The 13,598-nt window shown below is 43.1% G+C and overlaps 1 protein-coding gene across 7 annotated transcripts in view; it reads right to left on the bottom strand.

Annotated features, from left to right (window-relative positions):
* Nucleotides 1-13,598, bottom strand: part of Apbb2 (amyloid beta precursor protein binding family B member 2) — a 316,947-nt gene that overhangs the window by 228,158 nt on the left and 75,191 nt on the right. For all 7 annotated transcript variants that reach the window (XM_050149874.1, XM_050149871.1, XM_050149873.1 and 4 more), the window contains exon 2: nucleotides 6,093-6,248. The gene's annotated coding sequence lies outside the window, so the exon portion shown is untranslated. The remainder of the gene's footprint in view (nucleotides 1-6,092; nucleotides 6,249-13,598) is intronic.

Below are 13,598 nucleotides of genomic sequence, written 5' to 3' on the forward strand. Positions count from 1 at the left end.
AGAGAGAGAGAGAGAGAGAGAGAGAGAGAGAGAGAGAGAGAGACAGAGAGAGAGAGACAGAGAGAGACAGAGAGAGACAGAGAGAGAGAGAGAGAAAGGGAGGGAGGGAGAGCAACTAACATAAATCAATTCTTTCCTTACACCACGTGGAATCATTGAAGACTGAACTCAAACCATCAGGTTTGGCAGCAAGTGCCTCCACCTACTGAGCCACTTACTTCACCGGCCCTGGGTTCAAATTTAAGTGAGTAGATATAAGAAATAAACAGATATAAGATAGCCATTGAAAAATTGAGGTAATGCTGCCTCCCCGTATGATGTAAAGATAAAAACTGAGAAGCACTTCAGTACCCAGTCTACTGGGCATGCTCAAGTGAACATGGCACACACTCGCGAAGGGCTCGCGCCCTGGCTGTCTCTGCTAAGGGCTGCTTCCTCCTGCTTCCTCCTGGAACTCCAACACAGCTTTCTGCAGGACACATCTTATCACGTTCCTCTGAATTCAGCAGAGCTGCATTCAATAAACGGATCTACCTCAGCATCCTTTCTCTCTCCTAAGTGGACGCCTGCTCAGGATCAGTGGTCATGCTCCATCCTCTCTGAAAATCCAGAACTCAGAAGCAAAGAGCTGTGGCTGGCATTTCAGCCATTTTATTTCTGAGACAGATCTTGGGGACGTCCCTAATTACTGTCCAGCTCTCCTGTCACTCAGACACTTCAGCCAGACACCAGGAAACGAGGCACAGCGGGAGCAAACTAACTCTGCAACCTAAGTATGCTCAAGAAAACATAGCTTATGAAATCAGTATGGAATAATTTACTGAGACACTACATTTTGTCCTCAGATGGGCCTTAGTTACCAACAGTTATAATGAAAAAAAAAAAGCCACTTTCTTTCATTCTCAAAGAGGGTTGAGAGGGCAAAGTACACAGAACAATTTTCTAGTGTGAGCTAGCACGGTGCTGATGCTCACTTTCTAAATCAATTACCTGCTTAGATACTGTCCGTGCGGAAACATTCAACAGGCCACTTTTGTTTATGAATGAAACTGGGAATCGATAACTTCTTGGCGCACATAGTTTGTAAACTTCCATTTTGAATAGTTGTCGTGTAAAAATATAGAGCTTACTGGGACGGTATAATCGGACTAAATGTTTTATTCATCTCAGATCAGTATGGGACTCAGAAAGCACTGTCTGTTCTCCTACCAGCAATTACGTTAAAATACATAAGCATGGACTGCGCGTCGCTCACATATGGTCTCTATCACAGCTCGAAAGGGAACCTGAAAGCTACACAGAGAAGTAAAATATAAAATATAGAACATTCCAAGCAAGTACTCTATCAACATATTCACCAAATGTGACCTTTGGTAATAGAAGCAGCCTCACTCTTAATCCTTTCGTGGGCTCAGTGATGACCACATTTTGTGTTTACGGTCAAATTATTATAGCCTGGAGACTTCACAAATGCAACTGTGCTATAACTTCAGTGAATCAATCTTTCTGGACCTCTAAGTGTAGCTCCTGCCCCCCCCCCCAAAAAAAGCCATTCAAAGTAACGGTAAGAGGTTTTGCTCACTGCCTATATTTTTCTCAGTTTCAAAAGATGATTAAGGCAGAGTCATGGAAAATTTGATGTTTGAGTCAAAGAGAAAATGGGCATCAAACTGTTTGTCATCTTCATGAAAGGCAAAGTATTGCTCAGATTTTGAGCAACACAGGACTGGGGCCATAGCTCAGCGGTAGAGCCTGAGCTCAGTCGTGGAAAGAGCGGGCGCATTACCCAGTGCCCAAAATAAAGACGGTAAGACAAGGCAGCAAATACAGCAACCTCTACACAATGCACCTGGCTCTGAACTGTCGTCTACCGTCTCAGATTCTCACACGTATGTCAAAGAAAAGCTCATAGACATTAGTATAAACAATGGAAGAGATGCAGATATAATGTCGCCAAGGTAACGAGTTTTTTGTTTGTTTGCTTGTTGGAAATGGGTGGACTGCAATGAAAGTCTAGTTCTCGAATCTATTTCATGGAAAACCTGCACTACGGAAAGCACTGGCCTAAGGATAAGCACGGAACTCAAAAAGACTGAGCTGCACATCTCTGAGTGACCGGTTTGCTAAACCGTCTCATGACAAGCAGAGAATAAAAGAGTTCCTTCAGCAAATGGTGCTAGAATATATAAGCAAAACAATAAAACAAAGGTAGTCTGGACCGTCCAGCATTAGTAAAAAATTAATCTCAAATGGATCAAAGACTAAGATGTAAGGCCTAAAAGAATAAAAGTGCTTTAAGAAATAGTAACAAGAATATCTCTGAACTTTAGTGAAGGCCAAGAGTTTTATACCATCAGAGTCATGAGCTTTATATGCCGGCACGTGCCTGCAGTCCTGGCTCTCTGGAGGCAGAGCAGGAATATCCCAAGTCTGAGGACAGCTTGGACTACATAACAAATTCCATGCTAGTCTGTGCTACATACAAAGGGAGAGTCAGAGACAGGAAGGGAGGAGGGAATGGAAGGGAACCTTTAAAAGAAAAAAGAACATGAACTGGACTTCATTATAATCGAAAGTTTCTGACCATTAAGAATATCATTAGTTAAAAACATTACACATATATAGTTTTCTATATTGATGTAATTTAGAATTAATTAAAATTCACATCATTGAGGGATATTGCATTGGCGAGTTTTACAACAACTTGACACAAGCTAGAATCATCAGAGAAGAAGGAGACTCAACTGAGAAAATTGCCTACAAAAGAAATTACATCTTACATTGCTGTAGGTAAATTCGAGGGCATTCTCTTAGTTAGTGATCTGTGGGGGAGGGCCCAGCTCATTGTAGGTGGGGCTACCCCTGAGCTGGTGGTCCTGGGTTCTGGAAGGAAGCAGGCTGAGCAAGCCATGAGAAGCAAGCCAGGAGCAGCACCCCTCCACGGCCCCTGCATCAGCTCCTGCCTCCAGGTTCCTGCCCTGACCTCCTTCTGTGGTGAACAGCGTTGTGCAAGCATAAGCTAAGTAAACCTTTTCCTCCCCACATGGCGTTTGGCCACGGTGTTCCATCACAGCAACCATGACCCTAACTAGGACACACACAGAAGAGAGACTTCATCAAGAAAGTTAACAAACACAGTCGGAAATTAGGTAGTGGAGGGAATGTGTGCAAATCTTACACAGAGAGAGAGAGAGAGAGAGAGAGAGAGAGAGAGAGAGAGAGAGAGAGAGAAAGCACAACAACCCAATATAAAAGCAGACAAAAGATTTGAACAGTCATTTCCCTAAAGAAAGTCCAGGAGTGGCTGCAGACATGCAACTAGACGTGATGTGCTCTGGAAACAACACTAAGAAAATCACACATCTAATCAAACACCATCAGTGCTTAGAAACAAGCATAATGTGGCCGTCGTTACACAAAACCAACAGCACTTCCGTATATTGCTAGCAAATAATCTGGAAAGGAAATTTTTAAAAATTCTATTTGTAAAGGCACGAAAAGAACAACAACAAAAATCTCTTGGGAATGAACTTACTCTATAGTACAAGAGTGGGACCCTGAAAAGAACACAATGCTGCTCAAAGAACCCAGACCTTTTAAAAACATGGAGATACATTCCCATGTCACGAGTTCATGAGCCAACACTCTTAATACTGAGATAGCATCACTGTGATCGCTATCAAAGGGCTGGTTCAACATTCAAACTGCAATTAAACCACAGCTCGGCTACTTTTCTTATACCCCGCCCAGAAACCGCACTACCGACAGTGGGCTGGGCTCTCAGTCACCAATCAGCAGTCAAGAAAATGGCCCCGCAGACATGCCCCTCAGCCAATCTGATGGAGGCAATTTCTCAGTGGAGGTTGCCCTTTCCCTGTGTCTCTAGTTTGTGTCAAGTTAACAAAAACCTAAATGGTGTAATTCTATCTGTGTGAGGATACATTATCACAGGCCACAGAACAGACCAACCACACAAAAAGAAAAAATCAGAATATACCACATTAAGGCTGAACCTAATATAAAGTTCAGACTTCAGTGAATTACATCAGTACTAACAGACGTGCCAAACTGATGTACGACATAAGGAATAACGGGGAAAGAGGCAGTGACAAGTTACACAGAAACCGCTCCATTCTTTCATGGCCAAACTTATTCCCTGCAGAAGTCTACTAGTTTTAAAATAAGTAATGATAATTAACAAAATCAAATAATGACTATGAAGTCTGATAGTCACAGGACTGGGGCGAGGGCAGTCTCAGCACTCACCGCTGTGCTCGGATTGGCTGGGATGGAAGCCAGATGAGGTTTTGGTGAGAGCAGCAGCCCTACCCAGGCTATTAAACTCTGGGCAGCTTCCTGACAACCCCTCATTTGGCTGCTCCCCAGCCATTGTATTTACAGTAAATAAGACACCACTACTTAGCATAAGGAATTATCTTCCTTATCAGCAATTTGCTCTAAGTATGGGCTCTGGGAAGCCTTCCTTTTAGATTCAAAAAGCAAGTAATTGAGTTAAATAGATTTTCAAATGTTCCTGAAACCTAAATCCTATTTCTCCCTTGTTAACAGCCCTCTCTACCAGTCTCTCCACCACCGGAAGAACTGGGTTCCATCCCTGCTTCCAAGCAGCCTGTTCTATGACTCCACACTGGCCTGCCCTCTCTACCCTGACCCCGTGAAAACACACTACCCTACAGTCAGTTTACTTAGAGACCTCACAGCCTGGAAGCCACTGTCATCAGGGTGTTTGAGATGTGACAGTCACCTGACCCACCAGCTAATCTGTCTGAAAAGCGAAACAGGAAATGCTGCCTTAGGGCTAATTTGGGGGCAGAAGTTCAAGCACACAGGTACATGTATGTCTGCTTATTTGATTGTGTTAGAATGCATGCATGCCTATGTGTATCTGTGCATGTATGTGTATATATGTATATATGTGTGTACAGGTATATGTGAACATATATATATGCTATCTAGGAATACTTGTATGTGTATATGAATTTCTGTGTATATATGTTCATACATATATGCACGTATGTTCCTATGTGTGGATATTCATGTATCCATCCTCCCCAACCTCTGCTCCTCCCTGTATCTTCCTGCTGATTTCTCTAATCAACTTATTGCTCCTAAAGTTGCCTCCAGCAGATCCAGCTGAGCAAACTCATAAACAGAAAAAGACTCTTTTCAATACTTTTCAGTGACAGTACTGAGGCCTCCAAACCCTGATCATTGTGACCATGACTGGGCAGGCCTATGTCACATGCCCAGCATGAGTCAGTGAGTCCTCTCCTCCAGAGGCTAACAGTGAGGCCATGAGGCCTGGGGGGGGGGGGGTATTACCCTCAGGGAAATCTGACTGATTCATTAAGGATGCAGGGAGAGCAAGGCCAAGCCAGGATCTCAGCCTGCTGGATCCTCCTTCCTAGTGAAGACCTGACAAGTCTTCATAGTTCATGCCGAGTACCCCGCCACTGAGAGCTGTCTGCAGTACTGTCCCTGGACATGCATGCCTCAGAAAGAATCCTACATTGTTTCATTCTGATACACAGAACTATGATCACACATTCATCTCAATGCTACTGTTTTGGGGGCATTTCCTTTCTATACAACCATCTTAATGTCAAATGTACAAATTACTAAAACTGAATGGGTCAGTAGTTTTTGTTTGGGCAGAAAAGCAAGTATTACAATTTTGTCAGACAGCGTGAACAGCCAAGGACCCCAGGAGAAACGAGCCACCCTTCCAGGTATGAACCTGGATAAGTTATATAGCCTCGAGTGAGGACGCAGTTTTCTTCCTACTACGAAGCCAAGACTAGTGGGGCCGATTTGGGTGGCCTCTGTTCCTATCTGTACTGAAGATCTTCCTCTATGTGAGAGAGAAAAGGAAGAAGAAAGAGGATGGATGAGACAAAGGACAGAAAAGGAAAGAAAACAACACACTATGTAGAGAAAGCAATCAGGATGCCTCGCTGACATGGATCTGGGAATCTCTCAATTAACGGATGATGACCATTTAGGATTGGCTCCAAATACTAGAGAAAGAACAGAACCACATTCACAGCCAGACCCACTTCTCTAACACCAACCTGGGAGCACTTGAGTCGGCGTCCGAGTAGGTTTTTCACAGGGGCTTTCGTTTATGGATTTTCCATCCAGCAAAGGTCTCTAGTCCAGGGCTGGGCAGATCCGACCTCAGCATGCTTGGCCAGAGAGCTCAGCAGCTCCCCCACAGACGCTCCAACCTGGAGGGGCAAAGGCAGGGAGCCATTACTAGGTCTGATATTCTCATTCATATACACTCTCCCTCTCTCTTCCTCACTCTCACTCTCTCTCTCTCCACCATAACCCAAGCAACACCTTCCAAAGGGTTAAAATCCTCAATGAACAGGAGCCACTCTTGTAGGTACACTAAACACAAGCTGGGTCTACTGTGGTGGAGGCTGGCGCTTTGACTCATTCCTGAGAAGGGTCTCTGACCGGTGATGCCCTCTGTCTGTGGAACGTTTTCAAGCCAGATGTTTTAATTAACCACGGAAAGCACAAGCTACAACTAAAATTTCATGAACACACTGATCTGCCCCATGGAAAACCACAGGAATGTTCTGGCAGGACCAAGTCTGAATTCTTGGGACACGGCGGCCTGGAGTCATTCCCCTTAGGAACTCAAACAGAAAATTAACTTGCTCAATATGTTTCAAAAAAGCAAAATGAAACCCAGATTTAATCTCAATCAAACACGAAAAACATTTCAGAACTTCAAAGGACACCACAAAGACACCAAAGTAGAAACCACAAAGCAAGCTTTGTGTCCTTTGGTAATCAGAATGTATTTTCATTGCGGTGTGAATAGTGCTGCAATTTTATGGGCTGAACAACAAGAGAGAAACTAAACATCTTTTGTTTCCTAATAGGGGAAATTATGTACAAAACCAGTCCTCAATAAATAAGCTGTAAGTATTATCAAATGTATACTGTACCCATAAGTATTACCAAATGTATACTGTATTCATAAATATTACCAAATGTATACTGTATCCAAATGTACATAGTATCCTTAAGTATTATCAAATGTATACTTTATTCATAAATATTATCAAATACATACTGTATCCATAAATAATATCAAATGTATACTTTATTCATAAATATTATCAAATAAATACTGTATCCATAAATATTGTCAAATGTATACTTTATTCATAAATATCATCAAATAGACACTGTATCCATAATTAATATCAAATGTATACTATATCCATAAATATTACCAAATGTATACTGAATCCCCATAAAAGCAATCTATAACTACTCAACCACTACAGAGCCACACCTTAGCGTCAGTGATCAAAGACACTCAGACAGTTGGTATTAAAATAACTGATGCAGAATAATATCGGGGCCAACAATTTCCGCTCCCAAAAAGCAAATGAGGCAATCTTCTGACAGCAATTCTTGAGCAGTAAGAGCTCAGAGACTAAGAAGTCTTCACGTGTTAGTGTTAATTATATTAGTAGCTATGACAACATCTATACATTCTAAATACTGAAAGCCTATGCAAGAAGGAGTGAGACCAATGCTATTCTCAGAGATCAGTCTACAATTCTTTTTCTGTAGTCAAAACAGTATCCATCAGCCCCTCACAAATGTGCCAGAAATAGTATCGTATTCATCTCTACCTTCACCTGCAACTCCAGTCCCCAAAACCAAAGAAAGCAAGATAATAAATCATATCAGCATAGACTAGCCCATGGATATTCTAAAGACATCAAAACATAAATAATGGCATTTCTAGAATGTATTTCTATTTCCCTTTGATGCTTTCCAGTTTATATACAATTAACATATGTTTTCCACAATTTTAATTTTTTAGGGGTTTTTTTTTTAAGAGTAAGAGAATACAAAACAAGACTGGGATATCTATCTATATTCACCTTCTGTGTAGACTGCCTTTTATCAGAATAATAAGGGCTAATAAATGAAGAACTATTCACCTAAACTCAGTATAAACTGGTCGTCCCTGATACAAAAATTAAAAATATTCTAAAACCTAAAATGCTTTCAGCACCAACATGGCACCATAAGTGGAAAATTCCACGATATGAAACTTTGTTTCATGTAGAAAATTCTCCAAAACAATGCATCAATTTACCTTCAGGGTACATGTATATGGTACCATGAAACAGAGATTAGATTTTTGTTTATGCTTGGATCTTACCCTCAAGATGTCTCTCTCTCTCTCTCTCNTTATAGTTATTATATAACATTAGAAAAATCCAAGTATTTTCAGCCAAAAATTTACATCAATTGCTAATAGTTCTTATATCAGTAAAAAAAAAAATATCTGAAAGACTCCTGGTCCCACGCAGCCCATGGAAGGGCATCACTATGCAGCTCTTCACTCAGAAATTAAAAACCCCAATGTGCAGTAACACTTCAGGCTGACAAACAATACTGTCCTAGAAACATTTCTTGCTCTATTCCACAAAGTTACCACAGATAGAAAATTCTACCCAAATTTTGTTCTCCGTAGCCTGCCACAAGCCCATCCCTTAATTAAAAGCCCCTCCTAGGAAGAGTTAACAGTTTCACAGTACCAAGGTCTTTAGCCGCCCAGGAGGCTCTAAGCATCCCAAGAAACAAAGGGAACAGTGGCAGAATCTTAATCCTAGGGGCCTTGGTGACCGCACCCAGAGAGCCCATGCCCAGAGAGGTCAAACACTTTTCCTCAGCCATACTCCAAGGAAGCCGGCCTCTGAGTCTAGCTCACTCTGGGTCCTCAACTCTGACCCTGTACATAGCTCCTTCTACCACTGAGATACCTCAGCATTCACCCTCAGAAGTAACACGTGTATGAGTCACACACACTTGCTAAATCTGTATCAGCAACATCAGAACAGACAGGAATTTGTTCCACTGAAACCGAAATTCAGGCAGGAAGAAACGAAGACTCGACTCCAGGCTTTAAAAGCCACAGCTCTGCTCACAATGCTCGCAGAGAAGGAACAATGGCTGCACTGTGCACTGGCCGCAGGTGTCCTCAACAGAAACTGCCTGTCAAGCTGAGAGCTCTCTGTCCTCGTGGATAACAGCGTAATTCCCCCCAGTTCAAAGCAAGATGAGAGGTTTTCAACAAGATAAAACTATGCTGCACCACACTACCTGCAAGAGACAGGAAAGACGCATGCTCGCCCGTTTTAGAAATCCGTGATTCGTGGTACCACGTCCTGAGGTGTACCTCTAAAATCATATCGGTCTTCAGGGAAAGACATTAGCAGGTTGGGAAAGGGGGAGGGAACACGTCTGTATAAACGAAAACAACAGAATGATCTCTGCGGCCTCACAGAAGGAGTAGCTTTTCCTTTCCACCAGAATTATTTCTCTGAAACAGAACCACCTGTGCTCCTGCTAGCTGTCCACCTACAAGGTCCATTATACGTGAGGCGGCTGCATGAGAGTCTCACCAATGTGACTGGCCTGAAGAGCAAGGGGGCAGGCAGATGGCAATGACCAACTCAGAACCGCTCACCTTCCCAGCATCCTCTCCCCACTGTGTCACAGGGTAACAAAGGCCTCAACTGTGAGTGAGCCGCACCAGGGATGATGTGGCCCAGCTTTGTCACAGCCCAGCACAGCACAATGAGTCTCCCTTCACTGGGAAGCCAGGGGGATGGGGAGCTTTCTACCCCAAACTGCTCTTAACATCTCCACCATCCATGTCCATGGCTGCACCTAAAGAGGATACAGTGGGGACCATTGGCTGTTTCCTCACTGTCTCAGTTCTAATGCTAATGTCCAACGTCCACACAAGCAAAAGGACTGAAATGCCTGCTGATGTTTTCCAGCGACACCAGAGCTCTGTGACGAGTCACATTCCAGTGATGTCCCTACAGTCATTTGTCAGAGATGACACCGTTTAAAGTTAGCAGTCTGGTCAGAACTGACCTAGCAACCACAAACTGCACAGAATCGTGTTTGACGTTGGCGTTAGCAAATAATCTTTCTCAGCAGATGACTAAGGAAAACGAGAAGGGTGTGAGATAAGGCGCTGTGAATGCTTGCGGTCTTGGTTGTGTGTTGTTTGGTTTAGGGTGCCTATTTGATGAAATAGGCACCCAGGAAGTGCTACCCTCTGAGGGCCTGGATGTTTGACCAGCATTTATCTCTTCCTTGCCTCATGGTCCATGGAAGATTTCTGCTTCGTGGGCCAGATTCCAGAAATGTCAGCAGAGCCAATTTATCACTGCGAAATTTCTATCTCAAAATGACCAGGCACGCAAGACAAGAATAGCTGAAGAACAGTCCTCTCGGAGCTGCGAGAGTTTGATTTCATGAACTCAGACTGTGACCTTGGGTGATTGGCTCACTTGATGAGCAAGTCTGATGAGCTGAATTCAAATCCCCAGCATCTGCAGAAAGGCTACTTGTGGCCATGTTCATCACAGCCACAGTGCTGTGCGGGACAAAGACAGGATGGACGCCACCAATCTAGCTCCAGGTTCAGCTAGAGAATGATACAGCAGGGTACCCAGTCTCTTTCTCTGGCCTCTGCATGAATAAAGGGAAACGGGTACATACAACACACACACACACACACACACACAGAGACACACACACACAGACACTCTAAACAAATAGAACAATTTAGGTTATCGGTATTGATAACTTACATTTTCAATATAGGGAAAGAATAAAAGCTGTTTGAAAGGAGGACTAGTTTAAATCCCCGCCATTACCATATTATCACAGGTTCCTACCGCAGGTAACCCAGGGGACTACTGTGCACGCTCCACACTGGCACCCAGCAGGGCGAGTGGTCAGTGATGAAGACATGCTATTTGGAAGACGCTTCATGTAGAACTCTCTCTGCCATAGTTTAAATTAAAGAGGGTCTCAACTAGAGAAAGCAGAGGGAAACTTCTGTTAACTACTGCTCTGAGGCTGATGGGAAGGGGTGCAGAAATCAACAGAGTTAGAGCTTGTAATTTGAGCTCTGCTACATAGAACCCAAGACCTGAGAGAACTAACTTGGCCTCCTTAATCCTTGGTTGCATTGTTCCTCAGACCAGGAAGATGCTATCAGCCAGCCAGGCTCTTGAAGGCACCAATTACTGGGACCAATTAGGAAGGCATTGTAGAATCTGTAAAGCACCATGACAACCAGCAAACAGCAGCAGCTACAAGGCTGACAGAGATGGGGCTGTGGAGACAACTACAAGCTAAGAATATATGCAGCTCCTTCTGAGGAGAATACAACCTTCCAGGAAAGATGAGCCTATTTGTACAACAGAGAGAGTAACTAACTGCTCTCTGATGAAACTCGAGGCCCACACCAGAGAAGAGGAGCCATGCCTGGTACTGTAAAACTAGCCAAAAGCTCCTGGCTAGGAAAGTCATTGGCCCTGGTGGCTAACTCACTACTATGACGCTAACTTGACAGAGCACCTAAATATTTCTCTTTACACTATAGACTGATGCTCTTCTCAAGGGACTATAGACTCTGGCTGCCCAAGGTGCTGAGAATACGCGGCAGCTGAACGCTCAGCTATACACAGGACATTGCACCGCACCTCTAAGGAAGGCTCGGGGAACATAGCAGGGTTGGAAAGAATGTAAAAGCCAGAAGAAAGGGTGAAAGATGCAAAATGCTACCTTCTGGGCATGGCACAGCCATTGCAATCGCAAACCTAGAACAACTGTAGTAACCTGCACTGGGCCAGTACAAGCCTGGCCTGGTCAACAATCAGTCACAGGTGGGGGAGGGGGCTCTTGGGGGCTCTGCCCCTTACTGCTGAACTACTGGCTACTGGCAAATTCTGGGAGAGAGAAGTCACTGTTTCCAGTGCGCACCTGCTTGTGAGTCTACCATATTCCGATGTATACTCTCAAGTCCTGGTCACACGGGTGACCCTGGTGAAACCCAGAAAGTCACAAATGAAAGCAAAAAAAAAAAAAAGTCATGAATGTGGGGAAGGGGCTTAGAGGGAGAAGGAACTAACGTGGGTGAGTGGGAAATGGGGGACAGGAGGAGAAAGCAGGCAGAATGTGCTCTGTGCATGAATGACATAAAAAAAACAAATGCATTACAAGGGAAGGAGGCAGTGATTTATGAGGAGACCCAGGAGCCGCGGTGGCTGCAGGCAGTCTCGAATCAGCGACCAGACAAACATCAGATCTTGTCAGATTTACAAGTCCCTGACAACGTTCACCAGCGAAAACGTGACAGATGTGGTCATTAAGTTTGGGTTGTTTAATTATTGGAAATTTATTAATTTAGTAATCACTATACACCAAGGGATTTGACAGTGCACATAGCTTCCATCTAATACAGCCAATTTTGCAGTCATTCCTCGACCATATCCCCTGTAAAATACATATCCTAAACATATAGGTGTACCAGGCTTTCTTTTGGCCACCAACCAGCTCCCAAGTCATGTCACAGAGATTTATTAAATACAAATGCTCAACCTTATCTTATGTTTGTCCCACTAGCTCTTATAACTTAAATTAACAACCTGTTTCTCTTCATCTACCTTGTGGCCTCAGGCCTTTCTACCTTTCTTTCATTCTGTATGTCCTACTCCATGTCTGACCGGCTGGCAATTGCCAGGGTGGCTGACCCTAGGCATCCCTCTTTCTTCCTCCCTCATTTTCTTCTTTCCTTTTGTTTTCATGCCTATATGCCTTCTATTTATTCTCTCTGTCCATCAGCCAGCCAATGCCTCTAACTGCCTAGCTATTGGTAGTTAGGCTTTTTATTAGATCAATCGGGTGTCTTAGGCAGGCAAAGCACTACATCTTTATATTGTTAAACAAATACAACGTTAACGAAAGCAACACATCTTTACATAGCTCTTAAAAGTGCAGCATAAACAAATGTGACACATCTTTGCCCACTTAAAGTAACATTCCACAACATATAGACCCATTTATGCTGCTTCAGTTATAATACGGTTTTTTGTTTGTTTGTTTGTTTTATTGTTGTTGGTTTTTTTTTTATTAAGCAAACTCTACAAACAAAAGTGTTAACAGGAAATGTTCTACTTGGTCTGACTGACTGAAGTACACACTTTAGTTCTTGTTTTCAATTTCAGGGTACATTTTACAACATACCAGATAGCTGCCTATATGAAAGACAAATTAGAGAGAATACAGTGTGTGTGTGTGTGTGTGTGTGTGTGTGTGTGTGTGTGTGTGTGTGTTGGCATGGAATACAACACTCCTCCACATTCCCTCCTCACCCTCAAGGAAAAAGAAAGCATGCTGGAAACTGTCCAATAACAGCCCTATCTTTAACAAGGGGCATATCAGTTATTTTAGAAGCATTTCCTGCCTGTATTATTTTAAGAGTAAAAAATATAAATTGAATTATTTATTTTAGAAACTAAACTCAAGTTCAATTTTTAACATGCCAAATGGCTGTCTTAGCAAAGTTTCTATTTTTAAAAATCTGTTTTACTTAATTTAAAAAAAGGAGGGGGGTCCTGAAACTAGGCTGCCCAAGGCGTAGCCATCCATGTTGTCCAAAAACTCGATATGCATTGTAAGGAAAGAGCCAGTGAAGGAGAAAGAGGAAGATATGGAATGCCCACCCA

This window comes from Alexandromys fortis, unplaced genomic scaffold (genome assembly GCF_014885135.2).
Source record: "Alexandromys fortis isolate MF-2015 unplaced genomic scaffold, M_Fortis_MF-2015_v1.1 scaffold_0, whole genome shotgun sequence".
NCBI classification, from domain to species: Eukaryota; Metazoa; Chordata; class Mammalia; order Rodentia; family Cricetidae; genus Alexandromys; species Alexandromys fortis.